This window comes from Mercenaria mercenaria, chromosome 8 (genome assembly GCF_021730395.1).
Source record: "Mercenaria mercenaria strain notata chromosome 8, MADL_Memer_1, whole genome shotgun sequence".
NCBI classification, from domain to species: Eukaryota; Metazoa; Mollusca; class Bivalvia; order Venerida; family Veneridae; genus Mercenaria; species Mercenaria mercenaria.
Genome location: NC_069368.1, coordinates 80,988,282 through 81,014,032, shown reverse-complemented (window position 1 = coordinate 81,014,032; position 25,751 = coordinate 80,988,282). Strand labels below are relative to the sequence as shown.

Sequence of the window (25,751 nt, the reverse complement as noted above, 5' to 3'; positions counted from 1 at the left end):
ACCCTCAACAAAATTTGGACGAGTTCAATACTGGGTCATCTGGGGTCAAAAACTAGATCACCAGGTCAAATCAGAGGAAAAGCTTGTTAACACTCTAGAGTTCACATTTTTGGCCCAATCTTAATGAAGCTTGGTCAGAATGTTACCCTCAATAAAATCTTGGATGAGTTCGATATGGGTCATCTGGGGTCCGAAAGTAGGTCACCAGGTCAAATCAAAGGAAAAGCTTGTTAACACTCTAGAGATCACATTTTTGACCCAATCTTGATGAAACTTGGTCAGAATGTTACCCTCAATAAGATCTTGAATGAGTTCGATATTGGGTCATCTGGGGTCAAAAACTAGGTCACCAGGTCAAATCAAAGGAAAAGCTTGTTAACACTCTAGAGGTAATAATTTGTGCCCAATCTTATTGAAACTGGTCAGAATGTTACTCTCAGTAAAGTCTTGGACAAGTTTGATATTGGGTCATCAGGGGTCAAAAAGTAGGTCACCAGGTCATCGATGCTCGAGCGAGCGGTGTTTCAGACGCTTTAAAAATTCTGGGAAAAAAAGATTCTGTGCACTGTGACAAAATTTTAAGCATTGTGTTGCTTTGCAAAACATGCTGAGTTTTGTAATAAATGGTGATAATCAGTTATTTAGTCAAAACATAATACCTTTCACTGAATGTTTTACTTCTTCATCCGTCGTCTGTCCACAATTTCTTGTCTGCATGATAGTGGTTTCATTTATGCTTTTATTAGCTCACCTGTCACAAAGTGACAAGGTGAGCTTTTGTGATCGCGCGGTGTCCGTCATCCGTCCGTGCGTCCATCCATCCGTCCGTCCATCCATCCGTCCGTAAACTTTTGCTTGTGACCACTCTAGAGGTCACAGTTTTTGTGGGATCTTTATGAAAATTGGTCAGAATGTTCATCTTGCTGATATCTAGGTCAAGTTCGAAACTGGGTCACGTGCCATCAAAAACTAGGTCAGTAGGTCTAAAAATAGAAAAACCTTTTGACCTCTGTAGAGGCTATATATTTCATAAGACCTTCATGAAAATTGGTCAGAATGTTCACCTTGATGATATCTAGGTCAAGTTTAAAACTGGGTCACGTGCCATCAGAAACTAGGTCAGTAGGTCTAAAAATAGAAAAACCTTGTGACCTCTCTAGAGGCCATATATTTCATAAGATCTTCATGAAAATTGGTCAGAACGTTCACCTGGATGATATCAAGTTCAAGTTTGAAACTGGGTCACGTGCCATCAAAAACTAGGTCACTAGGTCAAATAATAGAAAAACCTTGTGACCTCTCTAAAGGCCATATTTTTCATGGGATCTTTATGAAAGTTGGTCTGAATGTTCATCTTGATGATATCTAGGTCAAGTTCCTAACTGGGTCACTTGCCTTAAAAAACTAGGTCAGTAAGTCTAAAAATAGAAAAACCTTGTGACCTCTCTAGAGGCCATATTCTTCATGATATCTTCATGAAAATTAGTCAGAATGTTCATCTTGATGATATCTAGGTCAGGTTCGAAAGTGGGTCACGTGCCATCAAAAACTAGGTCAGTAGGTCAAATGATAGAAAAACCTTGTGACCTCTCTAGAGGCCATATTTTTCATGGGATCAGTATGAATATTGGTCTGAATGTTCATCTTAATGATATCTAGGTCAAGTTTGAAACAGGGTCATGTGCGGTCAAAAACTAGGTCAGTAGGTCTAAAAATAGAAAAACCTTGTGACCTCTCTAGAGGCCATACTTGTGAATGGATCTCCATAAAAATTGGTCAGAATGTTCATCTTGATGATATCTAGGTCAAGTTTGAAAGTAGGTCATGTGCCATCAAAAAGTGGGTCAGTAGGTCAAATAATGAAAAAACGTTGTGACCTCTCTAGAGGCCATATTTTTCATGGGATCTGTATGAAAGTCGGTCTGAATGTTGATCTTGATGATACATAGGTCAGGTTTGAAACTGGGTCAACTGCGATCAAAAACTAGGTCAGTAGGTCTTGAAATAGAAAAACTTTGCGACTTCTGTAGAGGCCATACCCTTGAATTGATCTTCATGAAAATTGGTCAGAATGTTCACCTTGATGATATCTAGGTCAAGTTTGAAATGGGTCACGTGCCTTAAAAAACTAGGTCAGTAGGTCAAATAATAAAAAAAACCTTGTGACCTATCTAGAGGCCATACTTTTCATGGGATCTGTATGAAAGTTGGTCTGAATGTTCATCTTGATGATATCTAGGTCAAGTTTGAAATTGGGTCCACTGCGATCAAAAACTAGGTCAGCAGGTCTAAAATTAGAAAAATCTTTTGACCTCTCTAGAGGCCATATTTTTCATGAGATCTTCCTGAAAATTCATGAGATCTTCATGAAAATTCATGAGAATGTTCACCTTGATGATATCTAGGTAAAGTTCAAAACAGGGTCACGTACCTTCGAAAACTAGGTCAATAGGTCAAATAATAGAAAAACCTTGTGACCTCTCTAGAGACCATATTTTTCAATGGATCTTCATGAAAATTGGTCAGCATTTTTATCTTGATAATATCTAGGTCAACGACGTCATACTCAAAACTGGGTCATGTGGGAAGAGGTGAGCGATTCAGGACCATCATGGTCCTCTTGTTTTAACTTGCACACAACTTGTATCACTATAAGATCTTGGTTCCTTTCTTGAACTGGCCAGATCCCATTATGCAAGTAGTCCTACTTTTTCCTACTTTTCCTACTTTTTAGGTCTGTTCCTACTTTTTTCCTACTTTTTTTGAAAAAACTCCTACTATTCCTACTTTTTTATCTAAAGAAGAAAAAATATGTTAACAAATGTTGTAAGTCTATTTGTATAATGAATTTTGTTACATAATGTAAGGACTGATGGTGTACTGGGGAGACTCTAGAGATATTTTTAATATGCTGCTGATGACCTCTTCATTATATGAGTTGAATATTGACCTTGACATTGGAGCGTAAGAGGTTGCAGGTAGCTATGTACAGTGGGGACCTCAAAGCATCAAGAAAATAGAAAGACCTGATATATTGTGCTGCTGTGTAATTGTGAGTAAATGTACAAGATTCAGACCCAGATCCAGAGCTGGAAAGAGGGTGCCCATGCCCCCACCTCCCCAGTTTGCTGAGAAGTGACCTATAGTCATCAAAGTTGCACCCAACTATTTTGGCTAAGGATTAATATTTTCTCAAAATTTAGACCCAAAAGTGCACCAGAGGCCTCCATTTCATACCTATATTTCAAAATTTTCCAGAGGGAGAACACACTGTCCCTCTGAAAATCAGGAAAATACCCCACCCAGTACCTCAAAATTAAGACCAAAAATGCACCAGAACCCACCATTTCATACTTGTATTTCAAAATTTTCCAGGGATAGAGCACCCTGACCCCCTTAAAATGACTGGCATACCTCCTTCCATACCTCAAAATTTAGACCAAAAGAATGCACCAGAGCCCACCATTTTGTGCCTGTATTTCAAAATTTTCAGGGGGGAGCCCTCAGACCCCCCTAAAATGTCTGGGAGACCTCTTCCCATACCTAGAAATTAAGACCTAAAGATGCACCAGAGCCCACCATTTCATACCTGTATTTCAAAATTTTCCAGGGGGAGAGCCACCTGACCCCCTGAAATGACTGGGATACCTCTTCCCTTACCTCAAATTTCAGACCAAAAAATGCTCCAGAGGCCTCCATTTCATACCTATATTTCACTATTTTCCAGGGGGAGAACACACTGGCCCCCGAAAAATAGAAAAGTACCCTTCCCAGTTCCTCAAAATTAAGACCAAAAATTGCACCAGAACCCACCATTTCATACTTGTATTTCAAAAATTTCCAGGGGAAGCGCACCCTGAACCCCCTTAAAATGACTGGCATACCTCCTTCCATACCTCAAAATTTAGACCAAAAGAATGCACCAGAGCCCACCATTTTGTACCTGTATTTCAAAATTTTCAGAGTGGGTGGGGAGCCCTCTGACTCTCCTAAAATGACTGGGATACCTCCTCCCATACCTCAAATTTAGAAGCCCGCCCGCTTAGCTCAGTAGGTAAGAGCGTTGGTCTACGGATCGCGGGGTCGCGAGTTCGATCCTCGGGCGGGGCGTATGTTCTCCGTGACTATTTGATAAACGACATTGTGTCTGAAATCATTAGTCCTCCACCTCTGATAATTCATGTGGGGAAGTTGGCAGTTACTTGCAGAGAACAGGTTTGTACTGGTACAGAACCCAGGAACACTGGTTAGGTTAACTGCCCGCCGTTACATGACTGAAATACTGTTGAAAAACGGCGTTAAACCCAAAACAAACAAACAAACAAATCAAATTTAGACCCAAAAATGCACCCAGAGCCCACCATTTCATACCTGTGTTGCAAAATTTTCCAGGGTGACAGCCCCCTGACGGTGACCCCCCTAATATGACTTGGATACCTCTTCCCATACCTAAAATTTAGACCAAAAAATGCACCAGAGCCCACCATTGCATACCTGTATTTCAAAATTTTCCAAATTTGTTCAAATCATGACCCTCCGGGGTCAAATTGACCCCGCCCCATGGGGTTACTTGATTGTACATAGAAATATCTTCAAAATTTTCTAAAAATAAATCAGAAGGCCTAGAGCTTAAATATTTGACATGTAGTATTGCCTAATGGACCTCTACAAAATTTGTTCAAATCATAACCCCCTGGGTCAAAATTGACTCCGACCAAGGGGTCACTTGATTTTACATAGGAAAATCTTCATAAATTTTCTAAAAATAAATCAGAAGGCCTAGAGCTTAGATATTTCACATGTAGGATTGCCTAGTGGACCTCTACAAAATTTGTTCAAATCATGACCACCGGGGTCAAAATTGACCTCGCCCCAGGGGTCACTTAATTTTACATAGGAAAATCTTCAAAAATTTTCTAAAAATAAACCAGAAGGCCTAGATCTTAGATATTTGACATGTAGCATTGCCTAGAAGACTTCTACAAAAAAATTTCAAATTATGACTCTAAGGGTTAAATGGACCCTGCCCCATGGGGTTACTTGACTGTACATAGAAAAATCTTCAAAAATTTCTTAAAATAAACCAGAAGGCCTAGATCTTAGATATTTGATATGTAACATTGCCTAGTAGACTTCTACACACTTTGTTCAAATCATGACCCCGGGGTAAAATTGGCCCCACCCCAGGGGTTACTTGATTGTACATCGGAAAATCTTCCAAAAAATTTCTAATAATCATCAGTTTGACATTTGAAACATGTAGCTCATATTACTCAGGTGAGTCATCCAGGGTCATCATGACCCTCTTGTTATAAATTTATTCATAGTTTAATTCAAAGAAGAAAGGACAGACCGCTTCGTTTATTGATTTATCAAAGATGATTAAGAACTGGAAGCGAAAAATTATATGGCCGTGTTGACATTTCGATAAAGGTAAAAGTAAGCTTTATTTACCGTTGCTTGGTGAAACAATTAACATAAGCTCTATAGAGCTTTTCTGCGACCCTATATTAAGAACAGTTAAAACCAATTATACCTCACCCCCAGCAAATTGCTGGTACCCATTTACAGCTTAGTGGACTGAGGACACACCGCAATGGGAATAGCCAAGATTCGAACCAGGGGCCTTCACCTTCGTAGGAAAGCGTCTTAGCCCTCTCGACCAATGCGTCCACTATCTGCTGTCAAATACTTAATATCTTTTCTGTATATTTGTCAGTTTTCATTGTGGCAGAATATACTTGTTGCCAAGGCAGTCCGGCATCTATTACATTAAGTACATTCTGTAGGAAATTTTCTGTCTAGAAATTATAAATGAACAGGAATATTGTAAGATATTTTACATTTTTTTAACTGTCACAGATGTGAATAATTACATGGTCATTACATACAGTAGAATCTATGACAATTGAAAAAGAATAGTACAATAACACAGGATAAGTGATGTTTTAAATTGTCACTTTTTGTTGTAATAGCAACTAAAATAGACCTCCTGAAAATTTCTAAAAAATTTACATGCAATTTGCAATAAAAATTACTTTATTTTTCATTCTCACTACTGCCAGTACTGGTAGACAGCATGCTGGTAGACTACTAAATAAATGAAAAATTCTTTGTATATATTTTTCAGGATAACCTCCAGCAGTAGGAGATCTAAAGGTTCACTGCAGTTTTGACTATGTCCAACAAGTATTGTGCCCATACTATTCTCAGCAAGTAGGGTCCTTGTATTTTAAGCCAACACATAAATGCAGATTCTTTGGAGTTGCTGCGAATCCTCATGCAGGTATAAGATTTTAAAGTTAGTGTTTACATTCATATTAGTGTTAGTATCCTCAAATGCATTTTTTTTTCAATATCAGTTTTAACTTTGAAACTCCATATATCACTAAATTAAATTTCGCAGTCTTCAAACAAATCATGACTCTATGGATAAAAGTTACAGGCTTACAGTGCACATTTTACATTGGAATTAACAGTGATACCTTTATAATTTCTATGGTTTTTTGTCGAGCCCACTTGTGGAAGCGAAGACATAGTTGTCCAAATGGCTGTTCAGTGTATGTGAGTGCGTGCATTCGGATTTGTTTGTCCGGACCATAACTTTGACATGCATGGAGCAATCTTGTTAATATTTGCCATAAATGTTAAGCTCAGTGAGACGGAGTGTCGTGCGCAAACCCCAGGTTCCTGACTCAAAGGTCAAGGTCACACTTAGAGGTCAAAGGTCAAATTCAGTAATGACTTTGTCCAGAGTATTGCTTCTTCATGCATGGAGGGATTTTAATGTAACTTGGCACCATTGTTTATGAGACGGAGTGTCATGTGCAAGAACCAGGTCCTTAGGTCTAAGGTCAAGGTCACACTTTGAGGTCAAAGGATACAAGAATGACTATTTTGTCTGGAGCATTTCTTCTTCATGCATAAAGGGTTTTTGATATAACTTAGCACAAATGTTCACCACCATGAGATGGAGTGTCATGCGCAAGAACCAGTTCCTTAGGTCTAAGGTCAAGGTCACACTTAGAGGTCAAACTTCAGATACAAGAATGACTTTGTCCAGAGCATTTCTTTTTCATGCATAGAGGGATTTTGATGTAACTTGGCACAGTTGTTCACCATCATGAGATGGAGTGTCATGCGCCATCATGAGATGGAGTGTCATGTGTAAGAACCTATAATTACTTCCCTTTGTTATTACTATAAATAGCTTATGTTGTAACTTTTTTTTATTACTGGCCATAGGGAAAAATCAAGACCACTTTTCTGTAGTACAACATGCATGTTACATTCAATTTTGAGGTGTATTTTGACCTCTTTCTACTGTTAAGGATTTTTGTGTGGACTTGGATTTTTTTATGCCCCTGAAGGGAGGCATATAGTTTTTGAACCGTCTGTCGGTCTGTCAGTCTGTCAGTCTGTCCGCAATTTTCATGTCCGGTCCATATCTATGTCATCGATGGATGGATTTTCAAATAACTTGGCATGAATGTGTACCACAGTAAGACGACGTGTTGCGCACAAGACCCAGGTCCGTAGCTCAAAGGTCAAGGTCACACTTAGACATTAAAGGATAGTGCATTGATGGGCGTGTCCGGTCCATATCTTTGTCATCGATGGATAGATTTTCAAATAACTTGGCATGAATGTGTACCACAGTAAGACGACATGTCGCGCGCAAGACCCAGGTCCGTAGCTCAAAGGTCAAGGTCACACTTAGACATTAAAGGATAGTGCATTGATGGGCTTGTCCGGTCCATATCTTTGTCATCGATGGATAGATTTTCAAATAACTTGGCATGAGTGTGTACCACAGTAAGATGACGTGTCGCGCGCAAGACCCAGGTCCATAGCTCAAAGGTCAAGGTCACACTAAGACTTTAAGGGATAGTGCATTGATGGGCATATCCGGTCCATATCTTTGTCAACCATGGATGGATGTGTACCACAGTAAGACGATGTGTCGCGCGCAAGACTCAGGTCCGTAGCTCAAAGGTCAAGGTCACACTTAGACGTTAAATGTCATTTTTCATGATAGTGCATTGATGGGCGTGTCCATTCCATATCTTTGTCATTCATGCGTGGATTTTAAAATAACTACACATGAATGTGTGACACAGTAAGACAACGTGTCGCACGCAAGACCCAGCTCCGTAGGTCAAAGGTCCTAAACTCTAACATCGGCCATAACTACTCATTCAAAGTGCCATCGGGGGCATATGTCATCCTATAGAGACAGCTGTTGTTTTTTTAAGATTTACTTCTCTTTGTTTTTAATACAAATAACTTATATTGTAACTTCTTGCAATCTTTTTAATCCCCCGCCGTGGCGGAGGGATTATAGGAACGGTCTGCGTCCGTCCTTCCATCCGTCCTTCTGTATGTGCATCCTTCCGTACGTAACACTTTCGTGTCCGCTCAATATCTCCTAAACCCCTTGAAGGATTTTCATCAAACTTGGGTCAAATGATCACCTCATCAAGACAATGTGCAGAACCCATGAGTCAGCCATGCCAGCTCAAGGTCAAGGTCACAACTCAGGGTCAAAGGTTTGAGCCTTCCATTTTGTGTCCGCTCTATATCTCCTAAACCCCTTGAAGGAATTTTATCAAACTTGGGTCAAATGATCACCTCATCAAGACAATGTGCAGAACCCATGAGTCAGGCATGCCAGCTCAAGGTCAAGGTCACAACTCAGGGTCAAAGGTTTGAGCCTTCCATTTTGTGTCCGCTCTATATCTCTTAAACCCCTTGAAGGAATTTTATAAAACTTGGGTCAAATGATCACCTCATCAAGACGATGTGCAGAACCCATGAGTCAGTCATGCCGGCTCAAGGTCAAGGTCACAACTTAAGGTCAAAGGTTTGAGCCTTCCATTTTGTGTCCGCTCTATATCTCCTAAAACCCTTGAAGGATTTTCATCAAACTTGGGTCAAACGATCACCTCATCAAGGCGATGTGCAGAACTTATGAGTCAGCCATGTCGGCTCAAGGTCAAGGTCACAACTGAAGGTCAAAGGTTTGAGCCTTCCATTTCGTGTCCGCTCTATATCTCCTAAACCCCTTGAAGGAATTTTATAAAACTTGGGTCAAATGATTACCTCATCAGAACGATGTGCAGAAATTATGAGTCAGCCATGTCAGCTCAAGGTCAAGGTCACAACTAAGGGTCGAAGGTTTGAGCCTTCCATTTGGTGTCCTCTCTGTATCTCCTAAACCCCTTGAAGGAATTTCATCAAACTTGGGTCAAATGATCACCTCATCAAGAACTCATGAGTCAGCCATGTCAACTCAAGGTCAAGGTTACAACTGAAGGTCAAAGGTTTCAGCTCTGTATCTCCTTAACCCCTTGAAGGATTTTCATGAAACGTGGGTCAAATGATCACCTCATCAAGACGTTGTGCAGAATTCATGAGTCAGCCATGTCAGTTCAAGGTCAAGGTCACAGCTAAAATCAAAGGTTTACCCTTTCACTATCCATAGCAGTGGCGGGGGATTTAGCTGTCTTTCAGACTGCCTTGTTTTTATTTGGCATAAATGTTTGTCTCAATGCGACAGTGTCGTATGCAACTCCCAGTCCTTTTGACAGCTGATGGGCTCGACATGTTGCCCGTGGGCATCTAGTTTTCACTGAACTTTCTGTAAATCCCTGAAATGGGATTGAAAATACTGCATTGCTTTATGATAAAAATGTATGCTATATCAGTGTGCCCAATTACATGATTGCATTACGTCATTTTGTTCTCGTTACAAGCTCAAAAATGAAAGTGGAAAAGTAAACAAAAATTATAAATCTGGGCGTAAGTTTTTTATTCAATATATTGGTTAAATATCATGCACATGGTTAAAAACCTGTTTTAAAGTGCTACCCCGGTACTACAATTTCCCCACCAAACCCTTCTCGTTTTAGCATTTTTGACTAGGCATGTCACAAGGTGAAAATGTGCATTTTTGACTTTTTCAGGGGCCATAACTCTGAAAATAGAGGGCGGAGCCAGACGAAAAATTGAAGGTGCGCAAGTTCATATCATGATAAAGACTCATGCAAGGTTTAATCAATTTATATGAAATTCTTTTTGAGCTAGGCTTCTGCATGACCTGGTATGGTATTCTTGAAGGATTGTAACTTCAGCACAGAGACGGAGATTAATATTTTCAGGCAGGAGGTCGGTATGATGAGTAAATTCCCCAACTGTATTACCATTCGAGCTGGATGCCAGTCGACAGTGGTACCTGTATAATGAAATAGCATCTCTTTGCAGCAATAGCAATGTATGCTCAAAACCAGCAGTGCCAAAGCCATTAAAATTGAGAACTTAGTCATTTAAAATGAAGAATTAATGGAAAAAAGTGTTTAACATTTTAAGTAATACAAAGAAAGAGCTTGGCTTATTTGGTATTTTCTGAAATTTTAAATAATGTGAAAGTGTTTTTGAATTTTAACGATGTACTATACACAAATTTCATATATTTGAATATGAACAAATGCTACATGTACTTTATGTAAACATTGAATTAGCAAGTTATGGTGTCAGCAGTACTATGCATTGGTTAAATATAGAACACACTGTATGTATGTAAGGCTGAACACAGTATAAATGTGAAATTCCTCTAAAACACGAAGATTTTCCAGCAAATTTACTGTTTAGTACTGTAGCTCTACATACACAGTTGATTTATACAATAATCAAAGTTAAATATGTTTAATGATGATTTTCTACATTTGAAGTAATTACCTGAATATCAAATATTTTAGTGAACATATATTTTATGCAACTATAGAAGTTGAAAAAAGCTTCCCTCCAGGAAGATAGAAGTCGAAAAAAAACTTCCCTATTTTTGAATTGATACTTACGTAAAATGAAGAAAATAGATGTCAAAATGAATTCTTTATTTAAGGAATTTTGTTGCCATCACTGCGAAAAATATGTGCAAATACGGGAGTATACGGTCCAGTATATGTCTAATATACAAATATCATATAAAACGTATCTTTCCTGAAAGTATGATCAAAACCTACGTCTTAAACATACTTTTGGACCTTGACAATCCCTAACTTTGAATACTGACATAAACTGTTGAAACGTATTTATGCTAAGTATGAATGAAGGGATCCATGTGAGAAAAACATGAATGTCCAATTAAAGAATACGGGATTCCCGTATATGGAATGTTCCATATATGGGGAAAATGTTTCCGTATAAGCCCGTATATTGGAGTATACGGAATGCGTACACTCCCGTATACGGAACCATTTTCCGCAGTGCATGGAAACAGAACTTGATTATTAAGTATGTCTGCTTTCATACCACAGTAATATGACTTTTAATTATAATTATGTAAACAGTTTAATGTTACATGTATGTAATCATCACTAATACTTTAAAATTTCAGTTGACACTGTCATTGAGCTATACATCTTACATTTGAAATTGAATAACACATTACAGATATTAGATGTTTATGGAATTGCTATAGATATTTTTGAGATGAATATAAATCAGAAAAAAACATGAATTCTTGTTCTTCTAGAGAACTCACATATATATATTTTAATTTAGGTTGTTGTTTTTTTTTTTGCATCAAATGTAGGCTGAAATATCTGTTGAATTGACATTTAAAGCAGTTGTTGTATTTTGTTGCTATGGAAACATGAATTATGACAATTTTTTGAATATGAAATAGCATATTTATACTCAGTTTATAGCAAGAAGGCATTATCAACTGTGATAATCATGTTAAATACTTTTCATATTGAGGACAAAATATGAAATTAAAATATATATGATGAAAGTACATGATTTTAGTATTTGTCATTATTATTAAACAAAAAGTGCAAGTTTGCGATTTGGAAGTATTGTAAAAAAAAATGCTGTAATTTTGTTATGTTTAAACATGCAGGTCTAAAATTTTGAATTTATGTTAAGGACACATCTACAGTTCAGAATATGTGAAAAACTCATGTGTTAAAATGTCATTTGGGACCATTTTGTCATGGCTTGTTACATTAATGCTTACGACTTGTAAAAGCTTTTTCAGTCCTATATTTCTCACTTCAACATAAATGGATGACTGTTGTTTGAATACATGTTATGGTATATTTCAGTGATGTGCAGATCTTCTATGATAGTTACTATGGTTACCAAGTTCCCATTTAAAGATACTACCCTTCAGTCACTGAGCTTCCTGAAACCAGACCGAAGGGATACTGTCTCACCTGAAGAAGGTCAGTATATAATTTAAGCTTTCCAATTTATTTTAAGTAGCAAAATATATTAAACAGTCTGTCAGCAGTTTCCAGGAGAGGTATTTCATTAAAAAGTGCAGCTACTTCTGATAAGCAGCTACTTTTTGTCATTTCCTGGAAGGGGATGGAGTAGGGATATAACAAACATTATTTTACTTTATTATTCAATTTCTTTAAATGAAACATAATTGCTAAATATCCTTCTTTCTGTTGCAGTTGCCATCTGTTTGTCTGGTTTGTTAGTGTTTCCCTGGTTGATGAGTATGAAGGTTAACTTAATGAACTGACCAAATCAGATCAACTAGAGACATACTGGGCATCTATCGGGGAAGTGAAGCTCCACACTGGAAAGGAGAGGTGTCTTGAACTGAGTAAGATGGCTTTACTTCTCCTGTCACTACCGCACAGCAATGCTGATCCAGAGCCGTCCTTCAGCCTACTGAGGAAGATACAGGCTGACAGCAGGAACAACCCAGCTCTGGAAACCATTCAGAACTTGATGTCTGTGAAAATGAACTATCACTCTATATGTTCAACATTCTCTTCATCTCATGAACTTATTAGATAGGAAAAGTCAGCGTATAATGTATACATTCGTAAGTGAAGACAGCATAAACAATGTGTTACTTCTTGAAATACTAAATTGTGCTTTTAGTATTTTAGTATCTATAGTTAATTGGAGAGAACTCTTGTGATTTGTATTCATTGTGATATCTGGATAAGATAGAACAAAAGATAATATAAAATTTTGATTTTGTCTCTAAAATTGTGTTTTTTGCTCGACATTATGAAGTATATGGAGAGCTATCCTACTCACCCCAGCGTCAGCGTCCTGATCAGGAGATGACCCCTATTGATGTTGAGGTCAGCAGGTCTAAGGTCAAGGTCACAGTGACCTAGAACAGTTAAATGGTTTCTGGATGATAAATCAAGAATGCTTAAGCCTAGGATCATGAAAAATGACAGGAAGGTTGATCATGACCAGCAGTTGACCCTTATTGATTCTGAGTTCAGTAGGGCAAAGGTCAATGTCACATTTACCCAGAACAGTAGAACTTTTGTATCCAATGACCAAATAATTTCTGTTCCTTGTGCAATTACTGAATTCATCAAGGGGACATTTCGTATTCTACGAGCTCTTGTTTACTTAGAATTTCAGGTTAAAGTTTTGATGCACTGTCACTCTATCTCAGTTATTCCTAAATGGATCATATAGTACAAGGCCCATAACTCTGGTACCAATATTTTATGAATTACCCCCCCCCCCCCCCCCCCCCCAACTTTTTACTTAGATTTTTTACTGAAGTTTACCCCTTTAAAGTTTTGATACACTTTCACTCTATCTCAGTTATTAGCTCGACTTTTCGAAGAAAATGTAGAGCTATTGCACTCGCCCCGGCGTCGGAGTCGCAGTTGGTTAAAGTTTTTGATAAAGTCAAATATCTCTGTTACTATCAAAGCTATTGACTTGAAACTTAAAATAATTATTTACTGTCAATGTCTACACCAGGAGAAACAATCCCCACAACTCTGATTTGAATTTTGACAGAATTATGCCCCTTTTTAACTTAGAATTTTTGGTTAAAGTTTTTGATAAAGTCAAATATCTCTGTTACTATCAAAGCTATTGACTTGAAACTTAAAATACTTATTTACTATCAAAGTCTACAGCAGGAGAAACAATCCCCATAACACTGAATTGAATTTTAACAGAATTATGCCCCTTTTTAACTTAGAAAATATGTTAAAAATTTTGATAAAGTCAAATATCTCTGTTACTATTAAAGCTTTTGACTTGAAACTCAAAATAGTTATTTACTATCAAAATCTACACCAGGAGACACAATTCCTATAACTCTGGTTTGAATTTTGACAGAATTATGCCCCTTTTTAACTTAGAATTTTTAGTTAAAGTTTTTGATAGTCAAATATCTCTGTTACTATCAAAGTCTACATTAGGAGACACAATTCTCATAACTATAATTTGAATTTTAACAGAGTTATGCCCCTTTTTAACTTGGATTTTTTTTTTTACTGGCAAAGCTCAAATTCAGAGTCAAGCACTGAGAAAAGTCGAGCGCGCTGTCTTACGGACAGCTCTTGTTACTAAATGGACTTGATTCGAACTTGAAGTAGTTGTTCCACATTGTCACCCACATCATGTGACACAAGGTGCATAACTCTGGTACCAATTTTTTATGAATTATGCCCCCTTTTACTTAGAATTTAAGGTTAATTTTGATGCATTTTCACTTTATCTCAGTTATTATGAAATTGATATGATTCAAACTTGAAGTAGTTGTTGCACATTGTCACCCACATCTTATAAGACAAGATGCATAACTCTTGCACCAATATTTATGCCCTACTTTGAAGAAGGAGGGGTATATTGTTTTGCAGATGTCAGTCGGTCGGAATGTACACTAATCCGTTTCCGGATGATAACTCAAGAACACTTGGGTCTAGGATCATAAAAGTTGATAGGGAGGTTGGTCATCACCAGCAGATGAACCCTATTGATTTTGAGGTCAGTAGGTTAAAGTTCAAGGTCACAGTGACCCAGAACTGTTAAACGGTTTCCAGATGATAACTCAAGAACAGTTGGGTCTAGGTTCAGGAAAATTGATGATAACTCAAGATTGCTTGGGCCTAGGATCGTGAAAGTTAATGAGGAGGTTGCTCATCACCAGCAGATGACCCCTATTGATTTTGAGATCAGTAGGTCAAAGGTCAAGGTTACAGTGACCAGGAACAGTAAAACAGTTTCTGGATGATAACTCAAGAATGGTTGGGTCTAGGATTAGGAAAATTGATGGGGAGATTGATCATGACCGGCAGATAACCCCTATTGAATTTGAAGTCATTGAGTCAAAGTTCAAGGTCACATTGGTCAGGAACAGTTAAAACGGTTTGCAGAGGATAACTGAAGAATGTTTGGGCCAAGGATCATGGAAGTTGATAGAGAGGTAAATCATGACCAGCAGATGACCCCTATTGATTTTGAGGTCAGTAGGTCAAAGGTCAAGGTTACAGTGACCCGGAACAGATAAACCATTTCCAGACGATAACTTTAGAACGCTTGGGCCTAGGATCATGAAACTTGATAGGGAGGTTTGTCATGACCAGAAGATGACCCCTATAGATTTTGAGGTCAGTAGGTCAAAGGTCAAGGTCACATTGACCCGGAACAGTTAAACCGTCTCTGGACGATAACTTGAGAGTGCTTGGGCCTAGGATCACCAAACCTAATAGGGAGGTTGATTATGACCAGCAGATGACCCCTGTTGACTTTGAGGTCAAAGGTCAAGGTCACATTGAACCAGAACAGTAGAACATTTGTTTACAGTGAGCAAATAATTTCTGTTTCTTGTGCAATTATACTGGATGTATCAAGGTTGGGGGGGGGGGGGGGCATTCCGTGTTCTACAAGCTCTTGTTTATGAATTATGCCCCTGTTTTGCTTAGAATTATACTTAAATAGTGTTTTGTTACACTTTATCTTTACCTAGCCTGCCAGTTTAGCTCAGTAGGGAGGGTGTTGGTTTATGGATAGCGAGTTCAATCCTCGGGTGGGGGCGTATGTTCTCCGTGATGATTTGATGAAAGACACTGTGTCTGAAATCATTCGTCCTCCACCTCTGATAATTCATGTGGGGAAGTTGGCAGTTACATGCGGAGAACAGGTTTGTACTGATACAGAATCCAGGAACATAGCCTGCCGTTACATGACTGCAATACTGTTGAAAAACGGCGTTAAACCCAAAACAAACAAACAAATTATCTTTACCTTTCTTATTACTTAATATTTTTGACACTCAAGCTGTTGTGCAATATCTTCATCCACCATTGGAGTCATTAAACACTCGAGTGACAACTCCAGTTTCTTCAGATGTGCCCTGTTTCACTGTCCAGCATCATAATAGTCTTCTGTGACATCTCTTGTTTAAAATCACTTTTATTTGTATGTTTGTTACTCAGTGGTTTTCATTACGATATTATATGGTTACAAACAATTTAGTCATCTTGCTTTATAAGCGTGGCAGAGGATAGCTCAGGATGAGTTTTGTCCATGCTTTTAGCTATTGTCTGTGTATCTATATCTGTCTGTAATCTTTTATCTTCAGGGCTGCAAGTTTCAGTTTGCTTTAATGTTCATGATATTTAGCAGCATTGTGTATAACCAGAAAATCTTGTCATCATTTTAACCAGCATGTTAGACTGGATATGTTAGCATTTTGGCTGTAGAATTTTAATGATTGATTTTAGCAATGAGTGTAAGCTAGTACGTGTTTATATACTTTCATTTTACTTTTTATATGCCTGAAGGGATGTATTATGTTATGACGCTGGTGTCCGTCTGTCCGTTAGCAATTTCACGTCCGCTCTGTAACTTTTGAACCCCTTGAAGGATTTCAAGGAAACTTGACACAAATGTTCACCACACAGAGACGACGTGCAGAGCACATGTTTTGGATGTCCCTCTTCAAGGTCAAGGTCACACTTAGGAGTCAAAGGTCATGTCAGTTTATTTCGTGTCAGCTCTGTAACTCTTGAACCCCTTGAAGGATTTCGAAGAAACTTGACACAAATATTCACCACACCAAGACGACATGCAAATTTTTTTTTTTTTAATTACCTCCCTTTTATGTTACTGTAAATAGCTAATTTGAAACTTTTATTGTTGGCCTTCGGGAAAAACCGAGACCACTTTCCTGTGTTACAACATGGGTGGTACCTCCAATTTTTAGGTGTATTTTTACATACCTGTACTTAATAAAGATTTTTTTTGTGGACTTTGAATATTTTTTCGTGGACTTAGATTTGTTTTTTTTTTAAGTTTTCCTTTTGTTGTTCCAGTCCTTTGGGCTACAACAGTCAAGTTCTTTAAATTTTGCTCCCATCCTATGATGTAACCCTTCTGGCATATATTGCCCCGCTTGGCGGAGCTCTTGTTATCAATTGTTGAGACTGCATTAAATTGTATGCAGTGAGCTTTGCAGTATGAGTGCAAGAAAGACATGCAAGAAGATTTACATGTTGTAGTGTTATTGCCCTTGAAATAATATAAGAATCTTTGTTAGGCTTGATTGCAGGACAGAGATATAGCACATTCTGTTCCATGCACATTGATTCACACTTGCAAGGGGTTTTGTTACAGAATTTCCCAATGTTCTAACTTGTAAATGTTTTGTTTTAGTAAAAGCAGGTTTTATGCTCCCAGTGTTGAAGACCCTGGAGACATACAGTGTTTGGAGTCTATCCATAAATTACACTTTCTTGTGTACTCAATTACTCCTGCACTTTCTGTCCAGTTGAAATGGAACTTGGTATATATCATCAGCATGAAGTAAACATGAGCATTTTCTATGTTCAATGATTTTTTGGGAGAAACAGCCCTACTTCGAAAGACTACAACATTATCAGAACATTCTGTACTTACCTCCTCCTAGTTTCCATCCAGTTGACTATAACTTTTTGTTATGGATTTTATTATTAGCTCACCTGAGCCATAGGCTCAGGGTAGGCTATTAATTGCTTGGTGTCAGTCCCTCCCTCCACACTTTCCTTTAAACAACATCTCCTCTTAAACCATCTGGCCAATTTTAATAAAACTTCAGAGGGATGTTCCTTGGATAGTCTTATTTAAAGATTTTTCAAAGAATTGAATTCCATATAGAACTCTGGTTGCCATGGCAACCAAAAGGAAAAACTTTAAAAATATTCTTGTCCAAAACCATAGGTCATAGGGCTTTTATATTTGGTTATGTAGCATCATCCTATGGTCCTCTACCAAGACTGTTCAAATTATTTATCTAGGGTCAAAATATGGCCCCACCCTAGGGGTCACATGTTTTATATAGACTTTGTAAAACTTTGAAAATCTTCTTGTCTAAAACCACAAGGCATAGAGCCTCAGTATTTTGCATGTGACATCATCTAATGGTCCTCTATAAAGATTAATTATGCCGCTGGGGTAAAAAGAGGCCTTGCCCCGGGGGTCCCAAGTTTTACATAGACTTATACAGGAAAAACTATAAAAATCATCTTGACTGAAAACTGCAAGGCCTAGGCTTTTGATTTTGGTATGTAGTATTGACTAGTGGTCCTTTACCAAGATTGTTCAAATTTTACCTCTGGGGTAAAAAGAGGCCCTGCCCTGGGGGTCCAAAGTTTAACATAGACTTGCATAGGAAAAGACTTTCAAAAATCTTTTTCATTGAAAGTTTAAGTGCTAGGCTTTTGATATTCAGCATTGCCTAGTGGCTCCCTAACAAGATTGTTCAAATTATGCCCCTGGGTTGAAATAAGGCCCTACTGACCTACTTCTTTGTTTTCCAAGATACAACCTTGAAATTTTGATTCCATACCTCATGTTTTTATTTGGATGTAAATGAGATGTGAAACCAAAATTTGTAGTCCTGTTTGGCGCCATATGACCTATACTTTGTTGGTGTGCCGTAAAACCCAAGTAAATAAATAAATAAATTGAAATTTGGAAGACAGTTACAGTGTTGCACACCGATCTTAAAACTGCTTTTCAGTGACCTTGAATGTAACCTGCTGACCTTCTTTCTTGTTTTTTTTTAAGATACAGCTTTGAAATTTGGATTGCATGTTTAGTTTTGCATGCCGATTTTTAAACAAACTTTCACTGACCATCAGTGTGACCTACTGACCTACTTTATTGTTTTCTAAGCTACAGCAAAAGGATATGGACCACCTGTATTTTTTTTTACAGATTTCAATAGTAATCTTGCATAATCTTTACCTTGACCCACTCCCCTAATTTTCTTATTTTTAAAGCTTTAGCTAAGAAATTTGTTCAAGCAAACAATCTACTCGGGTGAGTGATATAGAGCCATCATGGCCCTCTTGTTATGTAAAGAATATCAAGGAGCATTTGTCATATCATGTAGACATTTTTCTTGGTCTTGTTAAGAAAAAACAGAACTGTTGCTTTATAGTTCAGATTAAACACTGTAGTGCTGTTAATTTCTGTACATTTCCATAGTAACTGTCTCTGATTAGAATTGTTAAAATTTATCCAGCAGAATATGTTTTTTGTTCTTCAACATAATTTTTGTTATTCATCCATTGTCATTCATTGTTTTTTGTGTGATATGTCATGATAGTTAATAAGAATATTAGAACTTGTTCTGGAGACAATAGGCCGGCTGGTAAACAGTTTGGTAAAGATTAAGGTAGTTCTGCATATTTGGATCAAATTTTTCCACATGGTAGAGTTGAATGAAATCATGATTTTTCAAAAATCCAAAATAGACCAAAAAGTTCACCCAATAACTTATGGTGGTGTGATGACTTTTGATGAGAATGATTTTTTAGCTCATCTGATTTTTTGAAAAAAAATGATGAGTTATTGTCATCACTTGAGCGGTTGTCGGCGTCGGCGTCGGCGTTGCCTGGTTAAGTTTTATGTTTAGGTCAGCTTTTCTCCTAAACTATCAAAGCTATTGCTTTGAAACTTGGAATACTTGTTCACCATCATAAGCTGACCCTGTATAGCAAGAAACATAACTCCATCTTGCTTTTTGCAAGATTTATGGCCCCTTTTGTACTTAGAAAATATCAGATTTCTTGGTTAAGTTTTATGTTTAGGTCAACTTTTCTCCTAAACTATCAAAGCTTTTGCTTTGAAACTTGGAATACTTGTTCACCATCATAAGCAGACCTGTACATCAAGAAATATAACTCCATCTTGCTTTTTGCAAGAATTATTGCCCCTTTTGGACTTAGAAAATCAGTTTTTCTTGGTTAAGTTTTATGTTTAGGTCAGCTTTTATCTTAAAACTATCAAAGCTATTCCTTTAAAAAACTTGCAACACTTGTTCACCATCATAAGCTGACCCTGTACAGCAAGAAACATAACTCCATCCTGCTTTTTGCAAGATTTATGGCCCCTTTTGGACTTAGAAAATATCAGATTTCTTGGTTAAGTTTTAGTTTTAGGTCTACTTTTTCTCTTAAACTATCAAAGCTATTGCTTTAAAACTTGCAACTCTTGTTCACCATCATAAGCTGACCCGTACAGCAAGCAACATAACTCCATCCTGCTTTTTGCAATAATTATTGCCCCTTTTGGACTTAGAAAAATCATTTTCTTGGTTAATATTATGTTTAAAACAACTTTTCTCATAAACTATCAAAGCTTATTGCTTTAAAACTTGCAACAGTTTTTCACCATCATAAGTGGACACTGTACATCAAGAAACATAACTCTATCCTGCTTTTTGCAAGAGTGATGGCCCTTTTTAGACTTAGAAAATCATGGGTAGGACAATATTTCTATTATACAAAAAAAATCAGATGAGCGTCAGCACCCGCAAGGCGGTGCTCTTGTTTAAAAAAGGTAGACATCTACCAAGTTTTCATTATTTATCTCCTGAAAAATTAAGTTTAAATGAAACTTATGAAAGATGTAAATTTACATATTTATCCTATGGTAACTATGTGTGTTTATTTAGATTTTTGCCCATAGAAAATAGTTCCACAAATATTATTTTGAAACTTCATAGTATAATTGTATGACCATATGTCAAATTCATATAACAAGTCTGAGAAATCTGACTTGCATATTTACATTATTATTGCCCTGTTTAACTTAAAAAAAAAAAATGATTCACATTTCTTTAATATATCTGGAACACATACATAATTATATCATTTTGAAACTTTAAACTGTTTTAAGGGTCATCATACAAGTTCATTATACCAAGCTCTATAGCTTTGACTTTTACAAAATTACAGTCAAACTTTGTTAATGTGAACTCAATGGGACCTGCAAAATTTGTTCCAGTGATCGGTTGTTGTTCAAGTCATCGAACAAAATACATTATACAGGGATTTTTCCAGGACCTGACAACTAGTTCGAGGGAAGGGTGGTGTAAGAATTTTTCGAGGTCAAGTTAACAAAGTTTGTATTTCCTTTTTTCAGTTTGAAAATCAAGACTTGAACATTTCCTTTGATATTTTTGTTATCAAGGCATACATTAGTTTGAAACTATACCAGATTCTTTTGGATCATAGTGTTAGTATACAGTTCAATAATTCTATGTATGATTTTGACAAAATTATTGCCTTTTTGGATCCCCCCCCACACCCCGCATGCGTGGTGGGGTATAGATTTGGTCTTGTCTGTCCGTCCGAAGTTCGTGACGCGCCAAGTTCAAAAAGTATTTGATATAAATTGATGAAACCTTGCATGAGTCTTTATCATGATATGAACTTGTGCACCTCCCATTTTTAGCTCGACTATTCATAGAATAGTAGAGCTATTGGACTCGCCCATGCGTCGGCGTCCGCGTCGGCGTCCGCGTCCGCGTCCCGATTTGGTTAAGTTTTTGTATGTAAGCTGGTATCTCAGCAACCACTTGTGGGAATGGATTGAAACTTCACACACTTATTCACTGTGATAAACTGACTTACATTGCACAGGTTCCATAACTCTGTTTTGCTTTTTTACAAAATTATGCCCCTTTTTTGACTTAGAAATTTTTGGTTAAGGTTTTGTATGTAAGCTTGTATCTCAGTAACCACTTGTGGGAATGGATTGAAACTTCACACACTTATTTACTGTGATAAACTGACTTACATTGCACAGGTTCCATAACTCTATTTTGCTTTTTTTACAAAATTATGCCCCTTTTTTCGATTAGATTTTTTGGTTAAGGTTTTGTATGTAAGCTGGTATCTCAGTACTCACTAATGGGAATGGATTGAAACTTCACACACTTGTTCACTGTCATGATCTGACATGCACAAAGCAGGTCCCATAACTTTATTTTGATTTTTTACAAATTATGCCCTTTTTCAACATAGAAATTTTTGGTTAAGTTTTTGTATGTAAGCTGGTATCCAGTATCCACTAATGGGAAAGGATTGAAACTTCACACACTAGTCACTTCATGATATGACGTGCAGTGCAAAGGGTCAATAACTCAACTTTGCATTTTACAAAATTATGCCCCTTTTTCAACTTAGGAGTTTTTGGGTTAAATTCTTATATGTAAGCTGGTATCTCAGTACCCACTAATGGGAATGGATTGAAACTTCATACACTTGTCCACTGTCATGAGCTGATAAGCACTATGCAGGTTCCATAACCCTATTTTACTTTTTTACTAAATTATGCCCCTTTTTCGACTTTCTTATTCATTCAAGCGACAAGGCTGTTAAATAGTCGAGCGTTGCTGTCCTCCGACAGCTCTTGTTCATCTGGCTCCATCCCCTATATCCAGATTTATGGCCCCTAAAATAGTAAAAAATGCACATTTTCACCTTGTGACGCATTTACTCACAAAGTATTAAATATAAATTTATTAAACCTTGCATGAGTATTTATTATGATATGAATTTGCGCACCTCCTATTTTTTGTCTGCCTCCGCCCCCTATTTTCAGAGTTATGGTCTCTGAAATAGTAAAAAAAGCACATTTTTACCTTGTGACGCGCCTAACTCAAAAAGTGTTACATATAAATTGATTAAACCTTGCATGAGTCTTTATTATGATATGAACTTGCGCACCTCCTATTTTTTGTCTGCCTCCGCCCCCAATTTTTAGAGTTATGGCCCCTGAAATAGTCTAAAATGCATATTTTCACCTTGTGACGGGCCTAGCTCAAAAAGTATATGATATAAATGGATGATAACTTACACGAGTCTTTATCATGATATAAACTTGCATCTTTATCATAATGTGACCTTGCACACTTGGCATTCTTCTTGAGAATCTTAGCGCTTATTACAGAGTTATGGCCCTTAAAATAGCCAAAATAGTGGATTTTTTTGTTTGTGATGCTCATAGTTCAAAAAAATATAGCCTAGAATAATGAATCCTTTTCATAAAGTGTTTGTTGAGGCTATACCCCATTAAGACTGCAAACATTTGAATTGCAGGAGTGTATTTCCCCTTATTTGTGACAAATGTACCAGTGGGGGGGGGGGGGGGGGGGGGGGGGGGGGTGGGGGCACTACCTGTTTCCTACAGACACATTCTAGTTGGTTTTGAAAATACACCAGAATTGTTTTTCTCTGAATATCTGTGAAACCAGTGAAGGTGTTATATTGTGACTTTATATTGCACATAGACTGGAATGAGATTTTATGCTTAACTTTAGGATCATTATACAAATTAAGAATTTAGATTCAATAATTTTGCTTTAAATTGTAACAAAAAAAGTTTCAGTGTTTGTTTTTTTTCCAAATTTTCTCCTTTCAAACTTAGAAAATCTCCAAAAAGTGTTGTTAATGTGTCTGAAACCAACACAGGTATTGGATTATGACTTAACAAGCATTTTCTTTCCAATGACTAATTTTGATAAAATTTCTATCCCTTTTGTGACAAAACTTTTTTTTTAGTTTCCCTTGTATTACTCTTGACTGACAAATAATATATGTTCAGACAAGTAGCAGCTGTTGAGGGGTATGAGTCAAATTTAGTGATAGCTCTAGTTATTCTGCCATAAGGAGGGAGCTTTAAGTCGCAACCTGGTCTTTCCATCTGTCAAACTTTTTGTCTGGAGGATAACTCAAAAAGTATAGAAGGTCAGTTGTAACAAGTAAACATAATTGTAGGTGGTTTCATTTTTTTAGCTCACCTGTCACAAAGTGACAAGGTGAGCTTTTGTGATCACCCAGCGTCCGTGTGTGCGTGCGTGCATCAGTCTGTAAACTTTTGCTTGTGACCACTCTAGAGGTCACATTTTTCATTGGATCTTTATGAAAGTTGGTCAGAATGTTCACCTTGATGATATCTAGGTCAAGTTCGAAACTGGGTCACGTGCCATCAAAAACTAGGTCAGTAGGTCTAAAAATAGAAAAACCTTGTGACCTCTCTAGAGGCCATATATTTCATGAGATCTTCATGAAAATTGGTCAGAATGTTCATCTTGATGATATCAAGGTCAAGTTCGAAACTGGGTCACGTGCCCTCAAAAACTAGGTCAGTAGGTCTAAGAATAGAAAAACCTTGTGATCTCTCTAGAGGACAAATATTTCACAAGATCTTCATGAAAATTGGTCAGAACGTTCACCTTGATGATATCTAGGTCAAGCTCGAAACTGGGTCACGTGCCTTCAAAAACTAGGTCAGTAGGTCAAATAATAGAAAAACCTTGTGACCTCTCTAAAGGCCATAATTTTCATGGGATCTGTATGAAAATTGGTCTGAATGTTCATCTTGATGATATCTAGGTCAAGTTCGAAACTGGGTCACATGCGGTCAAAAACTAGGTCAGTAGGTCTAAAAATAGAAAAACCTTGTGACCTCTCTAGGGGCCATATATTTCATGAGATCTTCATGAACATTGGTCAGAACGTTCACCTTGATGATATCTAGGTCAAGTTTGAAAGTGGGTCACGTGCCTTCAAAAACTAGGTCAGTAGGTCAAATAATAACAAAACCTTGTGACCTCTCTAGAGGCCATATTTTTCATGGGATCTGTATGAAAGTTGGTCTGAATGTTCATCTTGATGATATCTAGGTCAAGTTCGAATGTGGGTTACGTGCCCTCAAAAACTAGGTCAGTAGGTCAGATAATAGAAAAACCTTGTGACCTCTCTAAAGGCCATATTTTTAGCTCACCTGAGCAATGCTCAGGTGAGTTTTTCTGATCGCTCGATGTCCGGCGTCCGTCGTCTGTCGTCTGTCAACATTTAGCTTGTGTATGCGATAGAGGCTGTATTTTTCAATTAATCTTCATGAATATTGGTCAGAATGATAACCTTGATGAAATCTAGGCCGAGTTCGAAAATGGGTCATCTCGGGTCAAAAACTAGGTCACTAGGTCAAATCAAAGAAAAACCTTGTGTATGCGATAGAGGCTGTATTTTTCAATTAATCTTCATGAATATTGGTCAGAATGATAACCTTGATGAAATCTAGGTTGAGTTCGAAAATGGGTCATCTCGGATCAAAAACTAGGTCACTAGGTCAAATCAAGGAAAAACCTTGTGTCTGCGATAGAGGCTGTATTTTTAAATTGATCTTCATGAATATTGGTCAAAATGATTGCCTTGATGAAATCTAGGCCGAGTTCACAAATGGGTCATCTCGGGTCAGAAACTAGGTCACTAGGTCAAATCAAAGAAAAACCTTGTGTATGCGATAGAGGCTGTATTTTTCATTAATCTTCATGAATGTTGGTCAGAATGATAACCTTGATGAAATCTAGGCCGAGTTCGAAAATGGGTCATCTCGGGTCAGAAACTAGGTCACTAGGTCAAATCAAAGAAAAACCTTGTGTATGCGATAGAGGCTGTATTTTCAATTATTCTTCATGAGTATTGGTCAGAATGATAACCTTGATGAAATCTAGGCCGAGTTCGAAAATGGGTCATCTCGGGTCAAAAACTAGGTCACTAGGTCAAATCAAAGAAAAACCTTGTGTATGCGATAGAGGCTGTATTTTTCAATTAATCTTCATGAATATTGGTCAGAATGATTACCTTGATGAAATCTAGGCGAGTTCGAAAATGGGTCATCTG

The 25,751-nt window shown here is 37.4% G+C and overlaps 1 long non-coding RNA gene across 1 annotated transcript; it reads left to right on the top strand.

Annotated features, from left to right (window-relative positions):
• The first annotated feature begins 1,479 nt into the window (after positions 1–1,479).
• LOC123565590 (uncharacterized) lies at positions 1,480–13,490 on the top strand. The gene is made up of 5 exons (XR_008372199.1): positions 1,480–5,433; positions 6,131–6,286; positions 9,966–10,013; positions 12,108–12,227; positions 12,465–13,490. It is a non-coding gene; the product is annotated as an uncharacterized LOC123565590 (long non-coding RNA).
• Positions 13,491–25,751: the final 12,261 nt, after the last annotated feature.